Consider the following 9002-nt stretch of genomic DNA (forward strand, 5'->3'; position numbering starts at 1 on the left):
CTCCCCGGAGCTCCGCGGCTACCGCGCCGGAAACCGCTGGTTTGGTTTTAATCACCTTCTTAAGGTGTTTTACATATTTTGTCTGACTGATCCACTTAAAGGACATGCAACCCAGCGGCACAATGACTACTATATGGCTAATGATTGATTGAGTAAGAATAATCATAATTTGGTATCTAATTACATTCTTGTTCGATTAATTAAATTGTGAAAATAGTTTGTTATATCCGGCTATTATTGAGAGCTCAATGTGGTAGAATATAGGAGGGAGCAGTCATAATGAGAGAAATTACGACCTTTGAACTCTCGTATGATAATGAGTTGACTCTTGCCTCGTTTTTGAGATGAGGATACCATGGTAGTTTTGCAGCTCGTAGGATATTTTAGTGAATCTCTATGTCGGTCACATACAAATGACCATGTTAATCAGGCCTTGAAAAGTATCCAGATTCGGATATGTTATTTATGTCTCCTTCACTACAATCCAATGCATGACCATGGGGTGCCAACGACATGTTCGTATTGTCATAGTTGTCATCCTGTAGACTACTTTGCAAAACGGCATGACTGTCCTTGGATGCTTACATCAAGCTGTTGTCCTCCCACTGATTTTGCAGAACCTGTGACAGAGACTTCATTATATTGCAAGTGCAAACAATGTGATTCCGCATTGACCTCACTGCTACACTTTGCCTCATACTTGTTGTTAGTAACCACACTTCTGACAGTGTTCGTATTTTGTAATGATAACACGCGATATTTCTGTATACAAGTCATGCATAAACAGAACTTGCTATGTTCTTCATTAACTGTTGGGAGATTATTGGATGAATTCAAACCACGTCCTTCTGCGTTTGTCAGAGAAGTGGGTCTATTTTGCTGATGCGATGTGACGTTTGTATGAAAATGTTGTTCCAAAGGTGGATTGTGAGTTGTTTTTATTCTCCCTTGACTACACAGAGACTGTTTCCTAGAATCCATCAGACATTTGTCATATTGTTTGTCATTTTGGCTACGCTGGACTATGCAATCTTGAACCTCACTGTCATTCCTGAAGTAAGACTGTCTGCACATCATTGCATACATTGGTGGTGTAACAACACATTCGGCATCTATTACAGTAGATTGATTGTAGACGTCAACAAATGTGTCGATAATATTTACAACATCAAACCTTTCAATCTGTTCAAATATTAAACGCAGTTCTGCAATAGAGTCCAATGAAAATGTGCGGCGATTTAATTGCCAAATACTCAGTAACTCATATGTTGGGCTCCTAAATGGTTTAAGGTCTTCCAAAAGTTGGCGATCGCTCAATATTAAGTGGTGTCCATTGACGGTAATGTAATCCGATAAGAGTCGCCAATCACATCCAAGTGGATTTGCAGGGTCCATGAGTTGGCATATAGCCAAACAGAGGCCATGGGGCAAAGCTGGCATTACACGTGGCGCTGTATCACTGATATGACGAAGACAAGGTGTCTTCTGCACACCCTGTAATAATAATAATAATAATAATAATAATAATAATAATAATAATAAAATTAAGATAGAAGCCTAGTCATAATTTTTGACAAAATTGGTAATAAATTGCTTGACAATGTTCATTAGTTTATTATGTACAATCATGAAACTAATGTCCCATGGTACAATGAAATAGCAATATTTTGTGTGTTACAGTTAAGTTTTTGAGAAACATGTCCTAATATTATTGCACATTGCTAGTTTTAGAACAATTCAATACAATACGATGTTTAAGAAAATTGCATTTTTTGACACTTTTTAAAACACAGATTTTTTTAAATAATTCAGAACAACAAAAAGTACTCAATATGTATGATTTTCTTAGCCTATGTCACCATGTGAACCTTTAGTAAAAGTATCATAATAGTGTCAAAATGGCGGTCAATATCCTTGTATTGCCTTTGAGTACAGTTTATTGCAAAATGAATAATTTCTGAGTATTTGAATTTATGAGTAGGTTTCTACCTTAAGTAAATATAAATGACAATAGGTTGGACTTAGAAACTTGCACAAGATACATAACCAGTGAATGTATAGTTTCACTCGAATCAGCATTTTCAAGTTTACAACGTTACTAAACCTTTCTCCCAATTATAACACTTTCAATAACTTTCAATTATCTACAATGACAATTTTCATACTAGCTTAATATAATTATTAAAGCTCATACATCATGTTATTGTCAAATTCTTCAAGATAATTGCACTTTCAAATTTTGCTAATGAAACTGAGAAAAAACAAACATTTTGGACAATGCGTGATTGAAACCTTCTGCCTGATTTTAATTTGTTTTCACGATGTATCAAAATTACATAACTTGATTATTTGGAGCAACAATAAATAATTCCATACCAAAATCGCACTATTAAGGAACATTATTATGGGTAACAGTGTGATGAGCAATAAATTTCTGTTTTTGGCCATTCGCTTTTTGTTATAACAAAAACATTGTATTGTAATTCGGTCAATACACATAATGAAAATATAAATACTCACCTGTGGAATTTTTTCAGATAGTTCAATTGAAGTATCTAGAGAATTATTTAATATGTCTTGATAAATCTGTACGTTGCTCTTAAACCGACGACATTCGCTGTCTTTCCTTGCAAATAATAGTTGCTGATAAATTCTCCGACCTGACATTATTTTCTCAAATTGAAAAGTCTACAAAAACATAACATTTCGTATTGGTCATGTTGAAGCTATCAATAATCCAAACAGCAGCTGTTTAATTTTGATGTAAAAACACACTTACTATATATACATTCTGAGGAAGCCATTCGCCATATCCTCTTATTCGCACACTAATATCAGCTTGAGCAATGAGTGTACTTGATCCAAGGTTAACACCATTTAAGTCATTTTCTTCTTCACGAACTTCCTGTTGATAGTATCAAAAATAGTATGATGTTATAATGACATGATGTCCAACAAGTCAGGGAGTTTATAGACATTAACAAAGAGTGTGGTAAAAGTCGATTTAGAGATTGCTGATGATGGTGTAAAATATTATTCTAAATAGATACATGTTGTATAACCCGTAGGTAAGTGGAGCTGACTTGGCGGAGACAGATTAGCTTTTGACTTTGCAACAGTTAAGGTATGGTAGATCAAATTAGACTCTTTTACATATTTGTATTTTAATTATTTCTTTTTTGGTGTGTGATTTTATTATATTGTACTCATTTGATTGTGAGAGACCAAAGATTTGAACAACCTCCGTGGGAGATCTCTTTCAAATTTTAATAACTTATCACAGAAGGTTGGACCTTGACGCTTGCAGAATTTCATTACAAAACATTCCTGGATGCACAACACTGTTCCATGTATTTATCTAGACTATGTGTGAGCTGCTGTGGGTCGCCGGTCGAATGAACACAACTTTTAGGCAATTCTGCACAACCAAATTGATATATGTTGCACATGTCGGAGTAGTTGTGTTACACTGAACCAACAACTAGCCCAAAGAACAGTTTTTTGAAAGTTTTTGATTGTTGTTTTCACCGGTAATGAGATGTTCTACGAAGCTTATTCAGGACTTTAGTTGTTTGCAGTCTGGAAATTGAAAACTGGACTTAGGATTATGAATTCGGAAATATGTCTAAACTAAAAACGAAGAAGAAAATCCCAAGATCAGAATGAGTAGATAGATAATGATTACCTACCTGTCTTGTATCAGGACAGTCATCAATGATCCACACACGTAACTTTACCTCATCTTCATCTTTGAGATCTGCATACATTAAGACTTGACATTTCTTGCCATCGTTGCCATTTCCTTTCGTTGTGTAGAGTGTGAAATGATCCAGTAACATAATGCATTCATTTCCTTTTACAATCATGGATAGTTCATCTTCACAGATTGACAAGACCTGGAAGTTTACTAATTCCCTAGGCCGCGTATTTGACATCAATGGAATGATTTTAGAATTGGGACTTTTGGCAGAGTGTGGGAAAGTTAAAATAACACGTTGTTGAAATTGGAAATCATGCGGTTGACAACTTATCACTGGACTAAGAATGGACTCCCCAATGTCCAATTCCGGCATACTCTCCTTACTGCAGATCAACTCTATGGTAATATCTTGTATTTTTCCCAATGGTATAGCACCCGGTGGCACAAATAGACTTATCCCATACCCTTCAATTAAAAGGTGGCCACCCCTGTGGTCAAACAGGCCTGTTGACAATCTTCCACTACTGTAATTTACAGGCCATTTGTGATTAAACGTCAAGGACTGTAGTTTCGAATCATCATAATGTACATCAGGGTATAAATCTGGAGGCTGTGCTGTTGGGCTCGATGAAGCATATGGCAATGGCGGTAGTGGTCTTTGTTTTCGTATACTGTACAACTGTAAAATAAAATGTTCGATTATCTTAATGATAATGTGTGAGCAAATGCGAGTAAAAGATTCACTACTGCTAAAGGCCCCGCGCACGCACGTACATCTTATTGTCAAGTACAAAAGTCAAGAGCAAAACTCGCGGAACTCTGGAAACGTGCAATGAGTAGACCGTTATTGGAATACTTGCAAGACATTGGTTAGGAGATATTGCAGTATTGAGAATCCTACTTCATGTCAACTTCCTACAGATAACTTCGAACGACATGTACAACCGTCGAATGAATTTGAACGATTTGGATTATTGGCAAATTATAAGTTAGCATACATTTCAAAAAACTTAATTTCCAGGTAGGATTTGCTGATGATTGGAATAAAACAACGTAATTTGGAGTAAACTGACAAGTACTTTTGGTGTTGGTAAAATGTGAGTGATGATCCCGATATACGGAATCTGAATAAGGCGTTTTAGCTATAAGTCTGAGTAGAGCTCATGGACATCACTGTTATATAGAGACCAGTGACTATCATACCAAAACATTATGCTGATCTGTGCTCTTCCTTATTCTGAACAAGGACAAGGGATTATTACCAGAATCGTCAGTTAACTGAACTGAATCGTGTTCGTGTAATAACGTGAGATTTATTATGTACCAACCAGTTACTTGAAGTAATTTACGTGGCTGACTGAGAGTCGTGATTCCCAATCTAACCACTATATAGTAAATTGTGATTGATTATTATGTCTGTCTACTGACTAAACTGGTGGAAGGGCGCATGGCATACACAGAACCTGAAGCTACTTTGCTAAGATTCGACATGGATTCTTGGATATTGGCAGCTTGAACATTATTTAGTTAAATAATTGACGTGATATCTACACGGGTGTTTGGTGAAATAAAATATTAATATGCCAATATACGGTTGATATAAAATGCATGGATGTTGAGACTTCTGTACAATACAGTTATTAGCCATGCAGCTGTATTCCATTATTCAATTAATGTACATGGTTACACTGCAAAACGTTCCACATGTCATATCAGCGCATACAATATGAAAGGAGTGTAACGAACAGTATGCATGCACCAAACATCTTGCAATCATCCCCACATAATTAATAGTCATTGGGACAATACCTTTAAAGTATTTTCGTCCATACTATTACGGTCTTTACTCGTATCATCAGTACAATTTGCTGGAGCATTTATATATGGTGATATCGTGCTGTCTTTCTTACCTGCCACAAGCTTCTAATAAATATATAATTAAATAATAGTGGGCGGCTGCCAAGCCATAATGGACAAAAGTACAAAGTGACCCAGAATCCATTATGGGTTGGCGAGTGTTATTATTTTGTAGCTTTGCAATACCAGTGGATTTGCTGTCAATATAAAGCAGAAAACTTGTAGAAAAGTCCACAGTAAATTTGTATAATTTAAAACATTATTCTCAAAATTCGTTTTTTGAAGTAACATTATGGTAAATACCCCAGTAAACGGTACACGGGTACGCCGTCCAGGTGCCTGGCTGCTGTCTTGCACTATGCTGTACTGTGTTTAGAGGTGGATACCCAATTGTATCACCAATTTGTTAATGTTTTCAAAGCATCAGTGTAGACGTTAATGGCTACTGTCCTGTCTGAATATTGGTTACTTTGCACTGGTAAGAGAAGCCAGTGACTTTTAAGGAAAAGCGTACCAAGTATTCAAATGGTTTTGATATAATTTTCATGTATTTTAATTTCGCTCAAAACGACCTTAGTCCTACCTCCCGTGAAAATAGCGAAAATATTATCCATGCGTTAATTCATAGTGTACTTATTTACTGATAAACTGGCGAAGTGCAGTAAAGTGAGTAAATGTTGTGACCATGCTATGTCATCGCACGTGAAATACGCCAACATTTACCGTGATCACATGCGTAATGACAAGAAAATACAATCAGATCGAGGCGCGACATTTTTGGGGAACGACAATACCTACATTCAATTCAATGAAAAAAAAATATATGTAAATCTTTAGTAGATTTCGTTCAAGACAATTTAAGACAAAGAATGTGAACGAAAAGGAGTAGAATTAAATGAGAAATACAGCGTGACAATCATATGGCGTTTATCATTCTTGTCGCTGCTTTTCGTCCATGCAATTAGCAGAAAAAAAGTATTCAAGAACATCTAAGTACCAAGTTTCATCAAAATCTGCCTAATGAGAACAAATGAAAATGCTTAAAATTGCTTAATTAATATGTAAATCAGCTAATAATTACACACGGGATTTTAACCAGAAATTGAGCATTATTCTAGATCATCTGCGTACTAAATTCCATTAAAATGGAATATTAGAAAGAAGTAAAAATACTTAAAATACGCTAATTAATATACAAATTACGTCATTAATATGCATGGATTTCGACCCAAAGCTAATTAGGTCTGTGCCATCTCCCAGAGCATCTATGTATCAAGTTTCATTGAAATATGTTGACTACCTGAGAAAAAATGGAAAGGATTAAAATTGGCTTATTTGGTTTGCGCAATATCCCAAGATAGTGTTTCATTGGATCTGTAGAATAGTACATGAGAAACAAATTAAAATGCTTAAAACTGGCTAATAATATGTAAATTAGCTAAATAATATGAAAGTTTTTCAACCACAACCAAATCAGGTTTGAGCATATATTTACCAAGTTTCATTAAATTCTTATATATTTTGGTCAAATCTGTTCTTGAGATATCAGTGAACAGATACACACACAGACATACATAATCCCGACAAATGAACAATAGACATGCAGCCCCGGAAGAAGTCAGAGGCATATTTGGAAGAGTTTTTTTAAATCTAGCGGAGTGAATGTGGGAGAAACCTCCCCTACCTTCCCGAGTGTTGACACCAGGTCACGCACAATCGACACTTTAATAATAATAATAAGTAATTGAAAAATCATTGAAATGTCTTATTTTAGCCATATACTTGAGTTATTCCAAGAATTATAAATATTTTGTGAAAAAATGACCATATATTAATATTTTGGTTATATACAACGAAATTAAATTATTATTATTATTATTATTATTATTATTATTATTATTATGATTATGTGTTTATTTCAGATAATGAAAAAATCTATAGCGAAAAAATAAAGTTAAAAAATCCTCTTCCACCATAATTTCCATATCTCACTCTGGGAATGAATTGAAATGTACAATGTTGTTGTTACAATGGGGTTAGATGAAAGGTGCAATCTACTAATAAAGCTAAAAGAATTTCATCAAAAGCTGTAATATAAAGATTAACAAACCCTGCCCTATTACTCTGTACAACAGAATGTGAATACCCAGATAATTTACGAAACACAAGTGAGAGTGCTCTCCTAATAGAGTTAAAACTACAAAGTGTAAAATTAGACGACAAAAATGCACAATATGGAATATCACAAAATACAGAAAATAAATGACATTTAACAGCTAAGGACGAAAATTTAAAATCGCGAATAATCACGTTGCCTCTCGCATAGAAGAGACGAGATTTGGTCTGAATGTCAACATTGTCATTAAGGTCACTAGTGATCAAGTGTCCTAGATATTTATATACAGTGACGTAATCAAGTAGTCTAACACTTAAAAAAATTGACACATTTTTAACCTTCAAAAACGAGGCTGAATTAACACACATACGGTTTTATTCTCATTAAAAAAATAGATTATGCTCATTAGGTCATTAATATGCATAGACTGCATCCAAAAAGTGAAAATGCCTAAAACTGGCTAATTAATATAATAATGTGCAGCAACATCATCATAAAATATAAATTCACTTGTATTGATTGTGTTTTAATATAATAGATAATACCCATATAATATCGATAGTTTTGCTTGAAAATTCCCCTGATTAAAACAAAGAAGTGTTTATTAAATTCAATACTGAACTACTTTTGTTTATATCATATTTATTACTGTTATGCGGGTGGTATATATTCCCCATTTTCGTTTTCTGGTGTGCTGACATTTTTTACTAAAGTTGTGTAGTTGGATTTTGCGGCACCATCATCGAAATTTAAATTTGTTTGCATACAAAATAATAAAACCAAACTTAATGTGTTTGATAGTTTTTATTATATGTGCAGATTTGTGTGGTAATCTATTAATTTAATGTATAAAATTGTTTACCTTTTATTTACAGTAATTTTCTCTCCGATTTTTTTTGCTGATACATTTGCAAACAATTTAATTATACGTTCATATACAATATGACCGAATGTATGGGTAAATTAAACAAATAATTTTAAATTTATATTACATTGATACAATTCTGCTATTTTGAATTCGGATACTTACCTGAACTGATAGTATTGATTCAAATCGTGTCGGATGTATATCTGTAACATGAATAGTACACAGTAATAACATGTATAAACTAATATCTTTATACAGTAATAAGTTATAAATACGACGATGGTCATTTGCGCCCAAGTTGTTTTTGATTACATGCATACATCTTTACTCAATGTATATTTATAAAATAAATACAAGTAACTCTTTAAAATACCTGAAAAGTATGTTCCTCGTCGCATTTTATTTTCGTATTCGCGTTCACGACACATTGCACTCAGAACATCCCGAGGCGCTAAGTGGTT

General features: G+C 34.2%; 1 long non-coding RNA gene across 1 annotated transcript; it reads right to left on the bottom strand.

Annotated features, from left to right (window-relative positions):
• Positions 1-8563: 8563 nt before the first annotated feature.
• LOC146735644 (uncharacterized) lies at positions 8564-9002 on the bottom strand. Its single transcript, XR_014931158.1, has 2 exons — positions 8915-9002; positions 8564-8744 (listed from the first exon to the last, which is right to left on the bottom strand). It is a non-coding gene; the product is annotated as an uncharacterized LOC146735644 (long non-coding RNA).

This window comes from Saccoglossus kowalevskii, chromosome 12 (assembly GCF_978046115.1).
Source record: "Saccoglossus kowalevskii chromosome 12, keSacKowa6.1, whole genome shotgun sequence".
NCBI classification, from domain to species: Eukaryota; Metazoa; Hemichordata; class Enteropneusta; family Harrimaniidae; genus Saccoglossus; species Saccoglossus kowalevskii.